Source organism: Cnephaeus nilssonii, assembly GCF_951640355.1.
Source record: "Cnephaeus nilssonii genome assembly, chromosome: 8".
NCBI classification, from domain to species: Eukaryota; Metazoa; Chordata; class Mammalia; order Chiroptera; family Vespertilionidae; genus Cnephaeus; species Cnephaeus nilssonii.
The window spans coordinates 76728316-76733270 of record NC_137079.1 but is presented as its reverse complement, the minus strand read 5'-3'; the positions used below and the strand labels follow the sequence as shown (position 1 = coordinate 76733270).

The 4955-nt window shown below is 40.4% G+C and overlaps 1 pseudogene across 1 annotated transcript; it reads right to left on the bottom strand.

The window, feature by feature from the left end:
* Positions 1 to 4370: 4370 nt before the first annotated feature.
* LOC307104654 (UPF0450 protein C17orf58-like) lies at positions 4371 to 4651 on the bottom strand (annotated as a pseudogene). Its single transcript has one exon. The product of its transcript is annotated as a UPF0450 protein C17orf58-like (transcript).
* Between the last annotated feature and the right edge of the window lie 304 nt (positions 4652 to 4955).

Genomic DNA, 4955 nt, shown 5'->3' with positions numbered 1-4955 from the left:
TTCAGAATATTGTTATGCTTGCAAAAATGTGAAATAAAATTTAAAAAGTTAATGAATATAGTCATTAAAAGAAGAGAATGTCATTGGTTAAGAAAATACAAATTGTAAGATAGCCTGCCTCTTTTTTTATTGAAAGAGATAAAATATTTTTACTTTTTAGCTTCTCAATCATTAACAGGTTTTTCTTAAACTGTAAAGTAATCCCTGTAAGAAGATGATATTGGTGCATATTCTATTATATTAGATACCTAGAACATGTAAGAATATCCAAGTACAGGTTGGCATGCAAATATGTACCAGTTAAATTAAGTAATTTATATACTGGAAACATTCATTTTATCATATAATAATTTAATCTGCATTTATTTGGATGAGTGATCATAAGTTCTGCTCTAGATGGTTGAGATTTGAAAATTAAATTATATAACTGAACAAGGAGTCATGCTTTAGAAATGATCTGCTGTAAGTAAAAATTAGAATACAAAAATATCATTGATGCTTATTAAGGGTTAAGGTCTACATTTTCTCAAGAAATCTCATTTTTAATTAGATCCCTAGCACTTATTATAATGCTTGACATATTATGAACATTTGATACACATTTATTAAATGGATTCATTTATTGAAACAATTTTAAGCAAATAAACAATTTAATTAAGCTGAATTATAGGTCATCATCATAATCATTATTATTATATTAAATGATTAATTAATTAAATAGAAGTTTATGTTGTGCTTCACTGGCAAAGACTTACCAAGATTGGTAAGATAAACTGGAATCAGTCACTATTTACCAGATAACATCGTATAGAGGGGGATAATTATTTTTGGAATGATGAAATATTGTGAAAAATCTTAATTTCCCTGATGTGAAAATAAGCATAGGTAACTAACTATACCTGTGTTAGTGTAGCTAGTTAGTTATTAATAAACAAAGGGAGCAAATGGAATTAGACAGTAAGCCTGATCAACTAGGGAGCTGTGGCATTCACAGACTCCCCAGGGGGCAGCTGCATCCTTTGCTACACTGATGTTACTCCCCAAGGGGGCAGGAAGAACTGGCTTTCCATCTCCCAGGAGCCACCAGACCTTTAGGGGGATTACTGGGGTGGGGTATAAAAGAGAAAGGGAAATTCCTCTGGTGAGGCTTGGACAGTATAAGCCAAAATGGCAACTATAAAGGGGAGGAGTCTAGCCTAGGAAAATTGGAAAAAGACCGGATAGGATAAGGGGACAGAAGATCTTGGAAAGGGATTGGTTAGGGCCGTGGTTGACAAACTGAGGCTCAAGAGCCACATGCGGCTCTTTGGCCCCTTGAGTGTGGCTCTTCCACAAAATACCACGGCCTGGGCGAGTCTATTTTGAAGAAGTGGCATTAGAAGAAGTTTAAGTTTAAAAAATTTGGCTCTCAAAAGAAATTTCAATCATTGTACTGTAGATATTTAGCTCTGTTGAGTAATGAGTTTGCCGACCACTGGGTTAGGGGGAAGGCCTAGCACAAGCCCAGATGAATTAGGAACAAGATTGCTGAGTTTGAAAGAAAGCTTACCCCTTTCCAAACCCAGGGAGATATACTAGTAATCAAAGCTTAACGAAGGCTCAGGGCTCTTTGATTCATGCTTTCTCTCTCCAGGTAGCAGCTGTGAAAATCTGGCAGCTGCAGGGGGCCCAAGTGACAGTCAAATTATGGACTGAAGCCTGGCACCATTGGGCTGGAGGGCAGTCAGGAACAGAGACTATGCTGGACTATCAGAGCCTCCTGGTGGGCACTGGTGCTCACCAGGCCCATGACTTCTGCTGCAGCAAGCAGAGCTGAGCCACCTGATCGTGGGTGAGACATAAGGCCCCTGGGGCAGGCCTTTGTTTTTGCTCCAATGAATCTTACCACTATGCCTCAAGTCCTCCTGTGCACGGATCCCCAAAATGCAATTCTCCTGACTCCATGGAAGAATCCTATTTCCATTGGTGTTAACGGAAAAAAAAAAACCCATTGAAACCTGTAAAGAATTTTAGTGAGTTTATTTGAGCCAAACTGTCGACATATGCCGGGAAGCAGAACCTCAATGAATTGAGATAATGCTCCCAAGAATGGCGGGTTACATTTCTATTTATACATTGCAATCAAAGGAGGGACATAGGTGGTTACATGAAATTCATTGATGATGGATTAAGGAGGTGGGATAAAGCAAAGCGGTGGGAAACCCCTGGGATTGGATAAAAAGTAAAATGATGGACACATACTTAGGTGGGTACAGGAACAATTAACATGATAATGAAGGAATTTGAGGCATCTGTCCTGGTGCCCACCACATTTGGTTGTGCCCCAGGGGCTCCAGAAAAAAGGGAAGTTACAAGTTACCCAGACATCTCACAGATATGTTATCTTAGAGGCAAAAAGGCAAAGGGGCTCAGGAAAGATCTAAGTTGATCTTTGTCAGAGAAAATATCAGCCTAGGAATGACTGCCCACTATAACCTGTTTGTAGTTAAATATTTAATTTTCAGACCATCTTTTGTGGTTATTTTAGGTCTCTGAGTTTTCAAGACTTCCACACAGGCCTCCCTTCAGCTTGTCAGGTTAGCATGTGGCTCCTTTTGTCCACACTGGCAACACCTGGGAGTCTCAGAGAAAACTTCATAGTAGACACTGATGGATGAATATACTTCAAAGTATAAGCATGGAAGAGGGTGAAGGATATTTTAGGCAAAAAGTGCTATTAAAAAACTATTATGCTGGTAAAAAGGAATATGATGTATTCAGAAAAAATAATCAAAACAAAAAAATATATAAATCGCTTTTATATGAGGAATTGAAACCAGAAAAGTTGGTGTTTCTGCTACCTGTCAATACCAGAACCAGTAAGGTGAGACAAGGACTGAATTTTTTTTTTTAATCCTCACCCAAGGACTTTCCACGCCCCCCCCGCCCCCACTACTTTTAAGACAGAGTGGAAGGGAGGGAGGGGAAGAGAGAAAGAGAGAAACATCAATGTGAGAGAGACACCCCAATTAGTTGCCACCCCCACAAGCCCTGCCAAGGGCTAGGTATGGAGCCTGTTCACTAGGTACATGCTCTTGACCAGAAATAAAACCCATGACCCTTCAGTGTGTGGGCTGACACTCTAACCACTGAGCAACACCTGCCAGAGCAGGATTGAATCTTTATAGGCATTTTATTCAGATGGCCAGTGATCTGAGAATATGGCAGTTTATGTACCCTAAAAAGGCTGTCTTACATCTCATCTCAAGCTGATCCTTTTTATAAGGAGAAGAAAAGAATAGGTAAGGGGTTTAGAATTCAGGGAGAAAGGTTAATCAGATAAAATCTGCAGTCTGGTGATTTTCTGAGTATCACTTCATCTGCTGACTGGTGATTATATATATATATATATATATATATATATGCTTTTTTTAAAATTGATTCCAGAGAGGAAGGAAGAGGGAGCAAGAGATAGAAACATCAATGATGAGAATCATTGATTGGACTGTCTCTTGCACGCCCCCTACTGGGGATCGAGCTCACCATCAGGGCATGTGCCCTGACTAGGAATTGAACCATTGACACTTTACCACTGAACCACATCAGCCAGGCTGGATGGTGACTTTTTTTTTTTTCTGATTTCTAGCCAAGATTTACTACTTTACAAACACAAACTTGATACTTTGTCTTAATATAAAAATGACATCAGATACACCCTGAATGTGTTTAGCATTAGGATAGCTGCCAGTTCAGTACAAAACATACCTTTTTAGGAGCAAGGGAGAATGGAAACAAGCTATCTTACATTTTGCTACATCAGAAACACTTGTTGGAATATTTTGCTTGAATTAAGCTATTTGGTGTTCTTTAAGTGTAAAACTTTACAACTTGTCTTAGGCTCTGACCCATCTGTTTGATCTATGTGACATCATACAAGTCTTTGACTAGAGCACTTACTGTCATCTACAGAACTTAAAATGTGATGGTGTATGTATAAAATTTGGTTTGATATATGACATAAACTATTCAAAGTTGCATATAAAATAAAAATGTTTTTTTGTGAATTATTTCTATTAACAATGTATTTAAATTAAAGTAATTAAAAATAAATAGTATGAAGCAGTGACCTGTTGATGGGACAGGTCAGTAGCTGTGTGCATAACTGGCATTAGAATAACTTTGTCACCGAGCTCAGAAGCATACCATTTAAGATGCATCTTGTAAATAAGAAGGTGACAACTTCAGGATTAGAGTTGGAACTAGGCAACTAGTTCATATAAAGGAACCATGTGCCCTATTCTAAAGGAAGGTCCCATTACATGAAGGTCCCTTTCCTGTCCTGTTGATCAATTCCAAGTCTCTTATGATCCAGAAATACTGGGATGGGAAATTCAAATGCATTGGGTGTGAACTGCACCTTGAACTTCCACATCCCTTTTTCCGTTAAACCTTTTCACATAGCTGCCGCACGCAGTCCATCTCCGGGTCGGAGGCACCTTCTTAGGACCTGGAGCAGAGCTGTAGGGAGCTGCCGTTTCTTATGGTCGATGTGGCCCATATATCTGCTGCCAGGTTTCAATTCTGGACATGTCTTATTGCAACTGGAGGAGTCTAGGGCTAACGTGTGGACTCAGAAGAAAAAGCCACCCGAAGTGATGTACAGGCATTTCATCTTGTACAGCCCCACCTGGTCCACAGCAGTCACCAGCTGGATCCCTGGGCCGACCAAGTCCACATCATGCAAGATTGTCTTCATTGCGAATTCGCTGGCGCGGTAGGATTCGTGCTCATCCAGGTCCACCCTACAGGCGTACCTGCAGGACTCAGCGCGAGCTCCGTGTCCCCCCACAGGCGGGTGGAGGTGCGGCAGGGGCGGCCTGGGTCCCTGGACGGTGATTCCTTATCTGCATCCTGGGCGGTGGACAGTCTCTCCCTGGAGCACAATGGCTCAGATACCATCTTGGTCGCTTGCAGTC